Source organism: Panthera pardus, unplaced genomic scaffold, assembly GCF_024362965.1.
Source record: "Panthera pardus isolate Hobbes unplaced genomic scaffold, ASM2436296v1 HiC_scaffold_2, whole genome shotgun sequence".
NCBI lineage: Eukaryota > Metazoa > Chordata > Mammalia > Carnivora > Felidae > Panthera > Panthera pardus.
Genome location: NW_026526765.1, coordinates 87,955,158 through 87,974,084, shown reverse-complemented (window position 1 = coordinate 87,974,084; position 18,927 = coordinate 87,955,158). Strand labels below are relative to the sequence as shown.

General features: G+C 36.9%; 1 long non-coding RNA gene across 1 annotated transcript in view; it reads left to right on the top strand.

The window, feature by feature from the left end:
* Positions 1-12,541, top strand: part of LOC109274887 (uncharacterized) — a 39,035-nt gene extending 26,494 nt beyond the window's left edge. The window contains exon 3 of the long non-coding RNA XR_002083895.2: positions 12,150-12,541. This is a non-coding gene — a long non-coding RNA (uncharacterized LOC109274887). The remainder of the gene's footprint in view (positions 1-12,149) is intronic.
* Positions 12,542-18,927: the final 6,386 nt, after the last annotated feature.

Sequence of the window (18,927 nt, the reverse complement as noted above, 5' to 3'; positions counted from 1 at the left end):
TATAGTCATTGAAACAGTAAAAGTCACAAAGGTGCTGGGGAGCTGGAGACTGACTCACTGGATAGGTGGGAAACTCAAAGCCTTGAGAGGGCAGAAAATCCCAGTCAGGACAGTCTGTAGTCCACAGGCCATTTGCCAAGTAAATGTCACTTCTCTTTTTGAATCATTTCCAAAAAATTACTAATTTGAATCATTTTGCTTAAAATGGTTTTTCGGGGGCACCTGGGTGGCTCAATCAGTTAAGCATCTGACTTCAGCTCAGGTCAAGATCTCGCGGTTCATGAGTTTGAACCCCATATTGGGTTCTGTGCTGACAGCTTGGAGCCTGCTTCAGATTCTGTGTCTCCCTGTCTCTCTCTGCCCCTCCCCCACTCACACTCTGCGTCTCTCCCTCTCTCAAAAATAAATAAACATTAAAAAAATAAAATAAAATAAAATAGCCTTTCGGGGCACCTGGCTGACCCAGTTGGTTCAGCATCCAACTTTGGCTCAGGTCATGGTCTTGTGGTTCATGAGTTCAAGCCCTGTGTTGGGCTCTGCTAACAGATCAGGGCCTGGAGCCTGGTTCAGACTCTGTGTCTCCCTCTCTCTCTCTCTCTGCCCCTCCTCCACTCATGTTCTGTCTCTCTCTGTCTCTCAAAAATGAATAAATGTTAAAAAATTTTTTTTAAATAAATAAAATAAAATGTCCTTTCCCCTATCGCTTTGTGAATACTACACATTAACTTTGAGCTTGAAAAACAATGAATGACAGGAGTGACTTGATAAGATTATTTCAGAGGAACTGTAAATATCAGGAAAATTAAACTATATTTGTGAGACATGGGCTAGCTGAGAACCAAAGTGGAGAAAAAAATTCCCCAGTATAAAACTTTTTAAGATTAAATTAAAAGCTAAACTTGTGTTTTTTCTCTTTTGAGGCTAGCGTCTGAGTAAATCAAAATATGTTTTGTTTTAAATTTACAAGTCGTAAATACTTGTAAACCTAATGACTAATTTCCTAAACAATATGTATCTTTTCACATGTATAGGGTCTCGTTGAAATACAAACCTAAATGCTACTAGAAAGAGGTTTGAATTCAGGGAAATTATGGGTCTTAAAGATCTTAAAAATATTATAGTGAAACTTGCAGTTTGAGATAAGAAATCTACATGTCTTTGTGAAATCCAGAGATTCTTGACAAAGTATTTCTGTGAGGTCTGAGGGGGATAGAGGAGCAAGTTCCTTCTACTGATGGAGACTCATGGCCTCTTAAGGTACTGGCCACTCCAGCTGAGTAGACATTCTGGAGCACAAGGAACAGAATTTCAGAATGACAGAGCGGTCACCGAACTACTGACTTATAAAAAAATAAATAAATAAATAAAAGCTTTCCTCTTGTCCTCTTGTCCATGTATTATCTATGAACTGAAGCCAATCTCCCAGTGGGAAAGCGGGGGAAGAGAGAAGGTGGGTAGCAGAGTCAAGCTGGTGAATTAATCATTTAGGTGTTAAAATCTATGCTGTATATGGAAAGAGGTGAAACAGAGTAAGGCATTTAATATATTTAAGAATTCCAGTCAGATGAGAATGAATTCCTTAACTTTGCTCTGCCTCAGTTTCCTTTATTCAGATGTTGGGACTAATAGGCATCTGTGTTATATATTGGTTGTCTAAAGAAGTAACTAACATCTATTAATGAAATAAAGTCCAAGGGCTGAAATGGGAAACAATTACACTGATTCTCTCTCTTAATGTCTAAATAACATTCAGGTTGTTTAATGAGGTAAAAATAAATTCACCACCTTTTCTAAGTTACTAATACTCTCCCAAATTGAGGATTCCCATTTTCAGACCCACTTCTGGCTCTAACGTGTTCATTCTTGATTCTGAGAGCCCAGCCAAATAGCCTTTAGAGAGGCTTCAGTCTCTGAAGAATTCCAAGGGACCCCCCCCCCACCATTCCACGCACAGCACAATATATGTGGAAGGGAGGCTGCTCAGCATAACTCCCCAGAGAAGGAAGAAGCTGCTGCACCCTATTTGATTGTCTTCTAAGAATTCCTGAGCAGATTCGTTTCTGATGCAGTGTATCTGAGCACAGCGAAAAGGATCGCCATTTGAAATTGGGGATCACTTGCAAACCATTCTCACAAAGGCCTGGAACCCATCTCTACAACCCCTTGGCTCACTCATGAGACTGCTGTGCATGACATGGTCTCAGGAGCATTCTGTCCTGATGCCAGGAGCATCATGTCATGCACCCTGCGCCATTCAGGATTCATCTCAGGTACCCAGTCGTTATAACTTCTCTCTCACAATCCTCCCTGAAACAGGGGTAGGAGAGTAGACTAGAAGCCACACTACATGTGAAGATTCCACAATGCCTCTTTAGCAATTCATGTCAGAGTGAGTCCGTTTAGTTTATGCGACTGCAGATGGTTTTTATGACTTTGCTCTTACTTATAGGTTTCAATTGTTTTATACTTCCTGAAAAACCTCTCCATTCCATCAGTGAGGAATCAGACACAAAGAGCTATTTACTTACCAAAACCAAGTCATCCCATAGCTGTGTGGAATCTACTCCCAACATTCAGCCTCCCATTCGAAGTATAATTCCCAGTAGGGTTCTCTCTCTTAGCTTTCCCCTTTCTAGGTGAGTTCAGAAAGGGTTGTTATCTCAGGTCTGCCTGTCCTCATCATTTACCAAGGATGTTACAGTGGTCCCATTTACAAATGAGGGCACTGAGTCTCAAGGAGACTAAAAGACATACTCTAGCTGATGGAGAAGACAGCTTAGTTAGATGTATAAGGTATTGATCCTTTTCAGTAAAAAAAAAAAAATCACTTATCTTTGCTTGCAGGGTTTCTGACCCAGGGGTCTCCAATCTTTGTCAAGCCTCCTTAACTGGCCTACTTCTTGGTTTCTCTACTCAACAAATATGGGTCACATGATTCAGCTGAATTGAAGTCACCTGGCAGACTGTTTCCTGCCGTCATCAATAGCACACATACCTTTGCCCTTTAACCAATCACAGAATTTTCTTATTCTTTATTATCTTTTAAGTACTTAAAGAGAGCTTTAAATAATTCTTCAAAGGAAGCCACTATCATTTGCAGCTTTAATAATTCATTTATAAAAAATTAAAAATTTGTAGTGAGACATTATAAATTGAAAACATTATTTGATCCTTTGGTTTCATCATATTTGCTTGAGGAAATGACCAGGAGCTTAAAGTCTATTCTAACATTGACAAGCTCAGATATATAACCACCATGGAAAGAGTGAAGATCTTGGAATTGTTGGCATTTGGTTTTGTGAAGACAGATGCTTTCACCTTGTATATGTTTTTCTCTTCTTTATTAGTAGTATAAGAAGCTAATTATAATAAAATAGCCCAGTACCATGAAAATTAAATTAGCCTGAATAATAACTGTTTGATGTTTGCCGACTTTGAAAGAACAAAGATGTGACCTCTCCAAGTAAAACCCAAGGAGAAATTTTCCTTTCTTCCATCCCTCCTTAAAGAGTAGTTTCTTTAATAATAATTAAAAAAATAACAAATTTTAAGGTCACTTCCTTTTTCAGGGCTTAATTCTACATTCCATTCCAGGAAGAAGGAATTGAAATCTCTGAGAGGTGGTTGCAGTCATTAATTATTTACACTTACCATAATGTTTGCTTAGTATCTACTAAGTACTAATCAGACACTCTCTTCAATATTATATAGACATGAACATGAATTAGACACAGGCCTTAGAGTTTGCCCAAGAAAATATGTAAGAAAAATCAATCACAAGCACATGTTGACAAATGTGCTTGTGACAAATGACAAAACTGGGAAACATTTCCCAGAGGTGATCGCATTGGATATAGTCCCAGAAGATTTGAGTTGCTATCCCAGAGGAGCCAGGAAGAACATTCCAGAAAGAGGGAACAATTATTCAGAAGTGTAGAAATAGGAAAGTTGGAGATTGTAAGTTCGGGAGGTAAATAACTCGGACTTAAAATTTAAAGTCAAAGTACATCAGAAAGGTTTTCTCTCCTCCAGTCCATTCAGGAACCTAACTGGCTAAGATAGTGATAACACTTTAATCCAATACATCACTTAAATTGCTTTGATGAGTGGACTTAAATAGTCTTTTCACAGTATCCCTCTTCCACAATCTCTGGTGGGCCAGAAAGGTGCCAAAAGAGAAGTGAGCTGACATTAGGGGGCCTGCATGGTGACAGACTGGTCACTTTCTCCAAAACACAGGTGCTCATGAAAAAGCATGTTGTAAGATGTTGAGCACTGTAGAATAGATGCTATTATAAAACCACATGGAATTGGTTAGCGAAACCTAAGGTTAGTGGGTCTAAATCTTGGGACGAAGAGGTTTTTAAACTCATATAGAATTATATACGTAAGGTGGGAAGGCGATATGAAAGTGGGGGCCAGTGTTTCTTCAAATGATTATGTGGGGTAGTGAGCTTGTCACAGAAGGACTCTATATCAGGAGCCATCTTGGCATGTCATGAAGTGGTTGTACATTTTTGAAAAGCATTAGGATTATGTTTTTTACTTTCTATACGATAGTAATTTTATATTTAGGTAATCGAGTATAACTATACACCAAATCATCTACTTTAGGTGTCTCCAGGCATTCATTCAAATTGATTCTATGGAGCACACTCTTAGGTGCTAGGGATACAAAGAAGGAAGAAAAAAGGCCACAATTCCTGCCCTTCAGGCTACTACTGTGAGATTGAGAATATGTTACTGTGCCAAAAGGCAGTCTGAAGACTATGAACCATGCTTCCTTTGGGAGGTACTACAGCAATGGGAATGGTTAATGCTCAAAATTAAGAGAAATCATTCCGATGTAAATTGCACCCCATATAGTCATTTGAAACCTATCTCTTTTAGAAGGTGTCAACTTTTTTCTCTTTGGATTCAGGATCAGTAAAACAACAATTTAGGAAATCTCAGGAGGCTACAAAAATGGGTGTCCCAAGAACATGAGTCGAAAAATACTTGAATCCTTACACCACTCGGATAAAACTAAAGAATCCACACCCTACTGCTCCTACCCCAGCCGTACCCATCAAAGTAATTCATCAGAATTAGTGCTCTTTTTGATGAGGCAATAATGAACTGACATCTAATTTTAGTATATATCATAAGTAGATTATTAGCTCATGCCAGCACAAAGAGTGTTGCCATTGCCACTGATATTTGATTAACCTTACAAAGACCATCCACAGGCTATGTGTAGGATTTTCATGGAACTCGAGGAGTTCCTGCATCACATTTTGAGAAACACTACTTCATTATACTTTATGCTGGTGTCGTCTTGGATACTGTTATGTCTAGGATACACAGATGGACAGTTCATGCTTCTAGAAAGGTAAGAGATGGAAACTTTACATGTGCAACTGTCAGGAAAACTTCAGAAAACCATCAGGTTAATACATTCACACTTTACTTACTAGATTGCTTGGAAGTGATTTTTGGTCAGAATAGGTTTTGGGGGGGATTTTTTTTAAAGTATAGGAAGTTGCTTTTTTTTTTTCATCTGTGATATTTAGCATTCTAGCCATATATGCACACTTTTATCAGAGATGCTTAATCATTTTTTGGTTTACTTTTCAAGAAGCCTGAAATGAGTTCGGGTTTTCTATGACTTTGGTAAATAAATATGTAGTAGAGGGAAAGTCCAACTCATTTTAAATTTGCATTTTTTCTCCACAGAGAGCATATTTACCAGTCTCTATTCTCCAATTTTTGTCATCACTGCAATAGTCTCTGGCTGGGCACATAAATAAACCACACACACACACACACACACACACACACACACACTCTCCTATGCACATCCTTTGCTACTGTGACATAAAGTTTTGGAGTTTGTCGTTCTGATGGCCACTGGTTGAAATTCCCATTTCAAAAAATTATGAAACAAATTGAAAAATCCTTAGATTTTACTTCATTCATGCACCCAGCAAGAGAGAGAAACTTAATTCGAAAAAAAGGTGGTGACGGAGACTAGATTTCCTATCCAGCAGGGAGCTTTACAGCATGAATAAGATGCCAAGAAATGAACCAATAGGGTACTGTGTGTGATCATTTTAAAAGGGGAAAACTATTCTACAGGACTCATGAGCGATTACTTCAAATGTTTGTGTAAATATGGTTTAGTTCATCATCACCTTTTCCAATTATGTATATGTTCAGCTCTAAAGTACAGCCGCCTCTTCCTTGTTTAAAATGCCACCAACAGAACTAGCATTTTCATTAATACAATGTTTACAATGCCCACAAATGATGGTAGGAATATAGGAGTCTTTTGTTATTTGTAAACTAAACACATCTCAAAGAGGTGCCCCATTAGCTTTAGCTTGGCTTTTTGAACTCAGCCATTTAAAAAATTATAATTTTTAGGTTCTTCCTGAAATTTTCAGATTTCTCTAATAATTATTATCATCACGTAAGTAAAACAATATATTTTATTCCTATATTTTATGCAATATAATTGCATACCAAAAGAGACTAGAAATTAAATCATAGTTTAATAAAAACAATTTGATTTTTCAGGTCAGTTATGGACCCACTAATACCTGGAAGTTACCTATAAGTTTGTTTGTAGTGAAATTTTATTCTTAGAGGACTGTCAAATATTTTAACTGCATTAAAGAGTTAAGCAAGGCATCTTTGTGTAGTGGTTAAGAGCAAGGACTTGGAGAAGATGGCTTGGTTTCACTAACTACCTGCATGACTTTGGGAACCTGCCAGACTTCTCTGTGCTGTTTCTTCATTTGTAAAATGGGGATAATAATAGATCCTATCTCAGAGGTTTGTTGTGAAGGCTAAATTAATAGATATATGTTAGAAGAGTGAAACAGAAGTGTTTGCTTTTGCTAATATGGTATATCACAATAGTAAATAGCGGTTCAAGAAGGAATAAAAGGAGAACTATGTAATGTAGAGCACAAACAGAAAGAAGCCTTTGCAAACACTAGGTTTAGAAGGATGCCTTTACATCTTTGGCCCACTCCAGGAGCCAGAATGTTATCTATAAATATAATTGAGTCTTCCTGATTCAGGTATCTTTCCTTAATAATATCTGAAGACAATGTTTTTATTTATTTTTTATTTTTTTTAATTTAATTTTATTTTTTTTAAATATGAAATTTATTGTCAAATTGGAAGACAGTGTTTTTAACACTTAAGGGGCATCAAAAACTTGGGGCACCTCAGTGGCTCAGTGGTTGAGCGTCTGACTCTAGATTTCCGCTCAGGTCATGATCTCACAGCTCATGGGTTCCAGACCCACACTGAGCCCTACGTCAGGCTCTGCAGAAACAGTATGGGGCCTGCTTGGAATTCTCTCACTCTTCCTCCCTCTCTGCCCCTCCCCTGCTAGCATGCACACTCTCTCTCCTTCTTAAAATAAATACATAACCTTAAAAAGAAAGAATAACTGAGTGCTGAGTGCCTTTGGCTTTGATTGTCACCTGTATTGTCCAGGGTCCTCTAGTCTTCAAGGTTGATATGTTTGGCATTTAAGTCTTTTTCATTCCCATGTTTAGCTATTGGCTCATTTGGGCTTTCTTTCTGTTCATTTTAATTTAGTCCCAGCTTGAATTATCATCTTTCTTCTTGGTTAGCTACTGCTTGCTGCTCTATCTGCTGCTCACCCTAGTTCCACCTTTTCCAAACTCAGAAAGATTTTTTAAAGGAATGTATGCTATCCCACCTCACCTGATTGCTTATATCCAGCTGTCCTGCTTCAAAAAGCACAAGAGACACACCATGTGTCACTGGAGTGAATGATGGTTACTGCCGTGCAAGTTCTCAGTGGTAACAATCCTAGTTGATTCCTCACCAGCATCTCTAAATCAAAATAGGAAACAATGGTTTTATGGTACAATATACTAGTTTAAACACACTGGTCTGCTCTTACTGCTTAAAGTCATAGGTTAGAAGAGGAGAGAACCATATATCTTTGGATCTGAACTGGCGCCCAAAACATAAGTTCCAGCATCTGTTAAATATCCCAGAGCTATTCTAGTCCTTAAAGTGATTCCTCACTGCTCATTTGAAAACAGATGTTAAGAAGGAAAAGGACATACTGAAAACCAAGCATGAACTAAGGACCTTCAGAAAATCGCTTTAATACTTGCTCAGTGGGAAGACTTGTTCTGTTGAATCCATACTTTATCAGAATGCCTTCTCAGAAGACATTAAAAAAAAAAAAAGCCTTGTCAGCAGAAAGCATTTAGATCTAGTAAAGGCCCTTTGGAAGAGCCAAAGATGGTGTTTACTCCATGTTGCCATATCTTCTTTTGTCCTTTTTTCACTGAAATTTAGGCAAAGTAGCATGGCAGGCAGAATGTGGTGGTATACTGGAAAGGTGATGGTGATGGACTGGACTAGACTAGGTGATGAAGTCAGAATTTAAGTCCAAGATCTGTTACTTGGAAAAGCCATTGCTCTCTCTAAATGTCAACATCTATTCAGGTAAGGAGGCAATAACATCTGTCTCACAGAATGTTGTGAAGATTAAATGAGACTTTTTTATATTATTAATAGCACTATTGGGCATTATTGATTTTTTATTATTTTTATTATTTTTTAAATTTTTTTTCAATATATGAAGTTTATTGTCAAATTGGTTTTCATACAACACCCAGTGCTCATCCCAAAAGGTGCCCTCCTCAATACCCATCACCCACCCTCCCCTCCCTCCCACCCCCCATCAACCCTCAGTTTGTTCTCAGTTTTTAAGAGTCTCTTATGCTTTGGCTCTCTTCCACTCTAACCTCTTTTTTTTTCCTTCCCCTCCCCCATGGGTTTCTGTTAAGTTTCTCAGGATCCACATAAGAGTGAAAACATATGGTATCTGTCTTTCTCTGTATGGCTTATTTCACTTAGCATCACACTCTCCAGTTCCATCCATGTTGCTACAAAGGGCCATATTTCATTCTTTCTCATTGCCACATAGTACTCCATTGTGTATATAAACCATAATTTCTTTATCCATTCATCAGTTGATGGACATTTAGGCTCTTTCCATAATTTGGCTATTGTTGAGAGTGCTGCTATAAACATTGGGGTTGTGGAGGTTCCTCAAAAAATTAAAAATAGACCTACCCTATTATTGGTTTTTATTAGCAATTAATAATTTTGACATTATAGATCTGAATAATTAAGGTCTCCAAACATTGTTTTCCACCAAACTGGATGTCTGATTTCCTTTACTTTTTTCTTTTTTCTAGAAATTCATAGTCTGCATGTCTTCTGGGATGCAGTAGGTAGAGTGTGAAGAGCTCCAACATTGGAATATGAGAGATCTGAAGTCAAACTGTGATGAAGGCACTCTGCATTCATTTATTAGTGCCAATCAAGTCTTTGGTGGCTGGCTTTCCTTTCATAATATGGGGCTAATGACACCCATTTTGCATAGTTGTGAAGATGATTAGTGATGATGTATAAAGGAGCCTAGCATAGGGAATAGTTCACAGTAAACAACCATTATACTATATTTTTTGTTTTTTCATGACTTCCTATTATTATGGACAATATGGGTTTACCTTTGTTCAGAATTACTTTACAAGTCTTCAAGTATTGTGCTCAATGGGTAGTAAATGCTGACAAGATTACACCTTGAAAAAGAGGAGGCTTTAGACTTGATAAATCATTAAACGGTCATATGGGGGCCTCAAAAGTTATTTTCTCTTTAAATACCTTAACTGGACATTCTTTAGAAACTCAAGTTCTTGAAGAATTAAACATTAATAAGACATGGTTACTGCCTTCAGGAAGCTTATATCCCTCTTGGAGGCATTTTTTTCACTAATATCTATGTCCAACCAAATGTCATCTTTGTATAGGGACTAGACTGTGAAGAAAAATAATGCTTTCAGAGATTAGACAGAAGTCTTTGAAGTCATCTTTCTGTCAAAGGGGATGGGTAATGGGGAGCTGGGTGGGGGGCAGAATTAAAATCTGTTAACTGTATTCTATGAGTCAGGCACAGCACCAGACAAGTTATATTCATTGTTTTAGTTAATCCCAAAAACAATCTTATGAGAAGGGCTGTAAAATGTTGACTTTATATATGAAAACAACTGGTAATCTCACAGAGGTGAAACAACCTTATCTCTGGTCATACACCCAATGAGTGTTGGAAATGGGATTCCAATCATTAACAGGGGGAGGGGGTGCGAAAGTGGGTTTTGTTCAATTTCACAGAATTTTTTTTTTAATCTGAGTGTTTTACCTTTTCCAAAAATGTCTTCTTTTCTCCCCTTGATTTTCTCCTTTCCTTTTCTGTTGGGCCCAACAATGAATTCAATTCTAGATTTTGGCACCCTCTGATCAGGGCTATAGCTATTCTTTCTGTGCACATAGCCCAGAGGGCTTGTCTTATTTTTTAACCTACACACATAGAGCAAAAAGAACTGATAGCTATTTCAGATGTGCTTGTGTTTGGTATTTAAATAAAAGGAAATTCACCCAGCATTAATTTAATTGTAGAAATACAGAACAGAATATACCTCAATTAAGATATACAGCTCAATCATTTATACTTTTATTTAACAAATATTAGTGACTATTTTCCCCAGTAAGTCACAAAACTTTATAAAGCAGTTTTAGGTGATCAGTATAGTCAGCCACAAGGACCAAATTCACATGACTTACCAGAAGGATTGTTTTTTCTTTTATGTATCAACCAATCTGAAGATGGATAATCCAGGATAGGTAAAGAAGAAGGGTGGAGGGGTGAAAGGACCAGGAGTCTGTTTTTCTTGCTCTGTGTGTGTGCATTCGTGTGTGTGGTGTATATATGTTGTATAGAATACTTAACATGGGGTTTACCCTCTTAGCTAGAGACCTACCATACCACTGAGTTTGTCTCTTTTAAAAAAACATTCTGCAAAACCTAGCTAGCAACTTCACCATACATCTTAGCCAGAATCTATCACATGGTCACTCCTAGGAGCAGGAAGACCTGTGTTGTGGTTCAGAATGTAAAAATTAGAAGAAAAAATATTATCAGAAAGACATAAAAAGGTCTTTGTAGAATGTGAGGAATTTTAGCCTCCATAATAGAGAAAAGCAAGGTGGAAAAGGGCTACAAATAGCTTGAAAGAAGCTATCAGCTCATCTACAATGTCAGACACAGGAAGCTACTGGTCTTCCCTGAGCCATGTTTGATGCCACAAAGGACATTCTGGTTCTACTATTTACTGTGAAACTGCGTTCGAGTTTCTTGACTTCTGTCGAGCTTAGCTTCCCTGTTTATAAAACACAAATAACTAAAGTGTTTAAAGTATTCTTGTGACTATTTTATACAACAGTGAATTTTTTTAAATTTCATTTCAGAATTTAACTGCACAGATATATAGGATTTTTTTAACCAAATATCACATTATATAGTCTGTGAACTTCTGTATTCTTTTTACTTAACATGACAATTACAGACATTACCTCATATCATGATTTTAATGGCTACATAGTATTCTGATTATGAATTTGACATATTTCTAATTCCCAAACTATTGCCCCTGTGGAATGTTTCCATTTGTTTACTATTGTAAATAATGCTATAGTGAATATTTCTTAGATATAAATCTTTTTTTATTTGTCTTATTTTTTTGACATATTTTTTATTTTTTTATTGAAAAAATTTTTTTAAATTTACATTCTAGTTAGCATATAGTGCAACAATGATTTCAGGGGTAGATTCCTTAATGCCCTTTATCCATTTAGCCCATCCCCCCCTTCCACAATCCCTACTGTTTGTTCTCCATAACCCTCTGTTTGTTCTCCATATTTAAGAGTCTCTTATGTTTTGTCCCCCTCCATGTTTTTATGTTATTTTTGCTTCCCTTCCTTTATGTTCATCTGTTTCATACAACAGTGAATGTTAAGGGCTTAGTATTGTACCTGGCACACAGTAAACTTCAATAAATACGTGCAACTATAAAGATAATCATTGGTATTATTGAGTATAATACTTCTCCTTCACTAGAGAAGTGCATTATCTGCATATTGCCATTGGTTTTCTGCCTTTTTTCTTTCTTTCTTTCTTTCTTTCTTTCTTTCTTTCTTTCTTTCTTTCTTTCTTTCTTTCTTTCTTTCTTTCTTTCTTTCTTTCTTTCTTTCTTTTTTTGTATTAGGAATACCCAGCCTGAGCTTTGTGTCCTCTGAGGAAGTACCCATGACAAAGACCACACTGGACACCAACTCTGATATCAGGGAAAGGTTCCACAACAGTTGAGGGTGAACATGGGATCACTGAGCTCCTTGGCGCAGAGCTGCTAATGTCCCCTCTTGAGCTGACGGAGGCTGGTGCTGCCTTGAAGCATGCCATGCCAATTCACAGCAAGGTCTTTATTGTTGAAACTCTTGCATAATGACATCTTTATTCATGTGAAAATACAGGATGAATTTCAACTATATGATATTGTTTATGTTCATCAGAAATGTTATTTGTCTTTACAAAGTCTGGTTTCAATGAACCGGCTATGTAATGGATATTAAATAAACATGGAATTTTACACATTCATAATATTTGGTTTCTTGTTGTGATTTTGATGAACTACACTTTCAAGCACTGTCAGTTCATCCTTATTTACAAACGAAACATTTGCTTGTAGCAGAGTGATATAGTGACTTGCTTTATTTTAAGATAAGTCAACTTTTCTATTCAATGTTTAATGTGAAACTGACTCAAAAATGTTCTTTTAGGCCACATTTACATTTCTCGCTGTATAACATGTATTATACTATTTTAACTTAATGCTGTGAGCTATATAAACCAAAGACATTCTAATTCTGTTTTTAATGTATTTTTTCCAAGATAAATAATTTATAATGTACTAATAAAACTAAGGAGCTCATATTAAAAGGCTTATATTATATGACCTACTGAAATTGATCTATGGAAATTGACTCTCTTTAAAGTAATTTTATGAAATTATTTTGTATAAAATTGACTTTCTTATATGAATTCTTGACAACAAATATAAAACAAAAAGAATTGAAATTTCTCTCTCCATCCTTCCACACACTAAAGAGAAGTAATGAAATACCTTCTAACTTCATGATTTGGGGATTTCTTAGAAAAAGAAAGCAGATGAATAGTAAACATTTTAGTTACACATATCAGCTTCTGGTTGCTTCTTTAGAATAAAACTCCTTTTCAAAGTATACCTAATCTTTTCACATCTTTAAAGTGATCAAGTTTTATTTGTGGATTTATTTGTAAAATGTTTTCATTTTGCCATCTAGGGGAAGAAATGTCTTTTTTTTTAACCTGAAAATAAATAACCCTAAGCCCACGTTCCTTCATCCTGATAACCTCTGCTCATAACAGGCACCCTAGAAGCACTCATATGTATCACGTGAGGGAAGGACAGTTCTGAAAGGACAAATGAATATTCCAAACATCAAGGTTCCGTTTACCTTGAAAGTGCTTATTTAAAATGGGTACTCATGGCATACCATGCACAACTAACGTCATCATGTAGGCATGTATTTGACTCTGCCTTTATAGGGAGGCACCAGAAAGATACTGGAGAAGGGAAAGCTGACTAGCTTTTAGACAGGGTTTCTAATAACAAGGTGATAGTGTCTTCATGCCTATTGTCTGGTCTTCAGTTTCGAAGCTTGGAGTGGCGGGGAGGAGGGAACTGAAGAAACGGAAAAGTAGAAATGAAGAGATGGATGAAGTCTATAGGAATTTTCGTGACAGAATGCTGATTACTATAAGCATACTTCAGAGCATCTAGCCCCAGCTTGCCGAGGCCAGAGGGATTATTTAGAACTTTAAATTCCATAAAAAATGCTTTTCTATGCCATTTTGTGGATCGGGCTACTCTTGTGGGTGACTAACCTCACCCATTCCTAGGATTCTTTCCTTTTGACTAGTTCCATTTTTCAGGCATTGACCTTTCCCTGACCTCAGCCCGAAACTCTGGGTCACCTTGCTAGAGCCTTGGTGTGGCGCTGAATAGAGGGCTTACCAGATTGTTGGCACCGGATAAGTGGTACTGAGCACAATCGTCCTCTTTCATGAGCTAGAGGGAAGTTGCCTTTTCTAGGGTTCAGAGAGCTGAGCTGACTTATGCCTCCTTTTCATTCTGTTGCCCAGTAATTTTCCCTCTGGCCAGATCTGCAAACTGGTTGCCTCGCAGGAAGGTGACATGCACCACTGATGCAAAAAGGGGGGGAAAAAAAAGACTACTGGCATCAGGACAACATTCAACAGTACTTCAAAAGTTTCATTTTATGGTAAAATAGGTCAATTATTCGCTCCAAATAATTAAAAAGTTTAATGGCTTAAACTTAATCTCAGATATCTTTATGTTCCTATGTTGTTATTTAATTACACTCCTCTTCTGAGTGGAATCATTATCTGAACACCTGCTTTGCCAGTTTTCCCAAATTATCCTAGAGAAGAACCTTATCGTCTTGAAAAGAAAAACAACATGTATTTCCCAAGTTTTTAAACACTAAAAAAAAAAAGTCTGATTATACCTCGGAGACTCTAAATAATCTCCACCATTGGCCTCTGTGTCACCACATAGTCATGGGTTCACCACATAGTCATGGGTCCACCAGCAGGCTGGTGACTTCTGATGTTCTAGACTGTTCTGCATCTTTTCTAGGAAAAAAACCAATGGTCTCAAAGCCAAGATTCAAGGGCTACAGTGAAGAGCAAATTCTTGCCTTATGTCACACAGTAAGGCAAGTGCAATGTACCAGCCTGTCTCTCTCAAATGAATCCTATGACAATATTGATAATTCCACAGGCTACCTCTCTATATTCCGTATTTGCTCCCATTCTAAGAATGTAAGTGCTAAAAAAGGACCAAAAAATAAGGAAAAGAAACAGAAACAGAAAAAAAAAAAAAGAAGGATCTCAAAAGCAAATGGGAAACATCAAGCTAATCCCTTATCTTGCCATCCAACTTGTCAGTTCTTGGGAAAATAGGGCTTCAAATTATTTTTCAAATGAATAGACTCATGTCTTATATTTGGACATTTAGTCCTAAAGGGGGAAAATGTGGAAGTTTTTAATACCATTTTGCTATGCAAAATACTCATGAATATTTCCACCATATTAGGTAATTCACTCTCAAATATACTTGTGATTCTGAGTGGCTTGGCCTCAGTGCCGCAGAACGCAACCATCAGTCACTGTTGGCTCCGCACAGGACGCATTGTGCCCTGTGAGCTCTAAAGCAATCAAACGAGTCTGCAAATGTTCTTCAAAGAATACATGTAGAATGTTACTTCGTTAAACATCTCCTTGGCATTCATTCTATTTTCCACTTTGAATTGCTGCATTTAGTTTTGTAATGACCTTCTATAGCAAGGAGGTTTTATTAACTCTTTGATCTTCCAGCTTTGGGATGAAAACAAAGAAAATATAAATGAGCACTTTGTACACTGTCTTCTGGAGGAGAGCAAAAGAAAAAAGGAAATATGTTTTCATCAAACAGATTGGTCTGTGTGGAGACTTTCAGCCCTTCCTGTTCTTTTCTTCCTTTAAGCAAAATGCTTATCAATGTTGTACATGTGTTTGTTTTAATGTCGTCTGTATAACTAGGTCTTTGTTTCTCTTCTCTCTAGCTCCTGTAGCCGAGGTTAGGGTCAGATATCTCTTTGTGGATTTTCTTTTTTAAGGCACTCTCCATCCTTGGTTTCCTCTAACCCTACGTGCAATTCTTGGGAAATTTGCCATCCTATTTGTGGGACACTGGCAGCCCTGCTCTGTTTCCAACTGTTCCTTTGTGTGCATCCATGTGAGTGGAGAAGGGGAGGGGATCCCTGGTCAGGTAGTTGCCCAATATTGCAATGTGAAAAAGACTCTGCATCCAAATCCTAGGTCTGTACTTCATTGTGACTATGTCTATGTATTCTGGAGCATAATCCCAAAATTTAGTTATCTTGCTCCTGAAGTCCTAACCTCAATATTATTAATATATAGATAAGACACTGCCTTTCACATTGACTGTTTTTATTTTTTATTATCCTTCATTTTGCTTCCTCTTACATACTCATTTGATTCTACCTTTTGAGACTTTATTACAACTTTGGAAGCAAAACTTTAGGTACAATATTATAAAATACCAGTATTTTATGTTAAAAAGTAAATCCAAAGCATGAAAATGTTATCAGAACAAATCTTTTCCCAATATTATAATCAGCTACTTACTACATCATAAACACTTTCTTTAGCATCTTGAGATTTGAAACTCTTATTTGTTGTTAAATCTAAAATATCCTGAACTGAGAGACTGGAGACTTTCTGGATTTCTCAATTTAGACTCTAGAATAACAGGTGGTTTCATTGTATGCCGATAATGTTATCTGGTCCCCTTGTAGTGTCTTAGGTTCACTGGAAATGGAAACCCGTTGTTTACCTTGAAATGGATTCATTTCATTTTGGCTAAGTTTTTCTTTTACTTAACTCATTTAACACTTACCATTTGTTGTGGTGGTGATGTGTTAAAAGTGTTCACCTATGTAATTCACCAGCCTTACTTCAGAGATGAAAAAACAATGAGTAACAGTTTACATAGGTTCCCTGTCCAAGGAAAGGAGTCCCACCATTAGAACATCACTTTTTCATTCCTTTTCTTTCAAAGTTTTAATTTGCTTTTCTGGGTCAAAGAGTGGGAGGAAATGATCACCGACTGAAATGATCAATATTCAGCTTTTCATCCTTGGCATTTTCTCAATTGACAGTCCTGTCTCTTAAGAGAAGTTGCAACCAGCTTGGTAAACCCCTTTCTACATCCTCAATTGTTGCCTTTGGGTGGTTTTTTCCTTCTGAGAACATTCCTTCCTCATCTTAGCAATTCTATATCATTTCACATTTCTTTGTCTAGTCATACTTAAAAAAATTTTTTTAATGTTTATTTTTGAGAGAGACAGAGACAGAGAGAGTCAGTGGCAGAGACAGATGGAGACATAGAATCCAAAGCAGTCTCCAGGCTGTGAGTACAGAGCCCCATGTGGGGCTTGAACCCACCAGCCATGAGATCAGAACCTGAGCAGAAATCAAGAGTTAGATGCTCAACCCACTGAGCCACTCAGGCATCCCTGCCTAGTCATACTTTAAATTATAATTTCCCAGAGATGAAACCTTGTGTATATATTCTAGAATACAGTCTAAAAATATTTTCCAATAATATCAATAACTGTAAGTTGCTGAAAACCCTGAGACTGCTTCTGTTAGGACATTTGAAATTATAGATAAATAACTTACTTTGAAAGGGTACCAGTCTGGCAGTTGTGATCAGTCTAATAGTCTAATTTACATACACATTTGGAATATTTCTAAATATTTTATGGAAATACTTTTTAATTACAAAATAAATAAGAGAGCAATCGGAATTTACATACATGCAATGCTTTAATCTTACGTACAAAAAAAGATGACAGGCAGAAAGAATAACAGAATTATTAAATGAAAATTTGATAAACATATACATTGAAGAAATGCTAAAATTTGACATTTTGAAATACTAATCGTTTTAAATGGTCCCAGAAAGACTGGAAAAGATTGATGGAAAAAAATCAGGTTACTCACAAAATTCTTTTCTATTTTTACCTTTTGGTGGCCCATTAAAAAAAGGGGGAGTTTAAACACCATATAACATTTACTCAGTAGCTAATAGCATTTTAAACCTGTTTGATATTTTACACTTCTTTCAAAAAAATCTCAAAATATGTAATCATAGAATAATATTATGGAGGGTGTACATAGGGTGTACTATTAAACAGCTGAAGAGAAAATGCTTTATAGCAGACAATTATTTATTTAGATTTTTTCAGCCATGTTACTAGATCAAAGAGTAAATTTGTTTTTCTACTTTGCCAAATGATGGGAGAAAAAGAATGTAAGGATCAAGGGCTCTTGTGAAAAGTCTGATTGCCTTGGTGCTTTAGAGAAAAAATCCTAAGGAGCTCTTGGTTAAAAATGGTGAATTAATTACATGCACTCATCTCTTCTCCTCCTACAACCTCTGCCAAAATGATAGCAAAAGAAAAACAAAGGTATCTGCCTACAAGAAAAGGATAAAGAAAAAAAAAACAGAGGACATGGGATTTCAACAACTATTTAGAAAAGAAGCAGGTAGAGAAGTATAGGCAGATCAGAGGGACAAAGCCAGGAGGTTGGGTCAAAAAGTCCTGAAGGGCTGAATATAGAAGCAAGGATGAAGTGCAGGGCTAAAAACCAGAGGGGGGGTAGAAAGTGTGACTATAGACAAGATGAACCCCCCCCCACCCCCACCTACACAAACACATATATATACACACAATACACGCACACAACACACACACTACCCTGTAGGAAAGAGGGGATTATTCTCCAAAGAAAATGGACTATACTGGCCACTAGTTTTAAGGATCTCAGGCATAGCAGAGGCTGAGGCTAAAACACAGGACTAAAATAAATGAAAGTTTAGTACTAAATTGTAAAACCTCCATCCCCTTCTCTGGCTCTGCTTGCAAAATGTTGACAGCAAGGAACAGGTCTTTCTAGGTAGGAGACTTCAAGACACCTCTCTGAAAAAATTGAAAGGACCCCAAGGAAAGACTCATACAAATTGAAATCTGGGGTTCACCTAGGAAAATGCTGCCTTACTAGTCAATCTCCCTACAGTGAACCTTATCGTCAGCAAACTCTGACCGTGCTCTGAGCTTTCATTCAGCTTAAGTCTCATTCTTAAAATATGATTGGTAACTAAGAATTACCAGACACAGAAGAAAAGTCTTCAACAAGACAGATGAGGACAAAAAAATCTAAACTCAGAGGGAAAGATAGTGACCCAAAGAATAGAGAAAAAATTCAAAATTATCTATAGTTCTATACCTTCAGATATATGAGAAAATAATGCAACCAAAAAACAAGAACAGAGTGTTATTTAAAAAGGAACA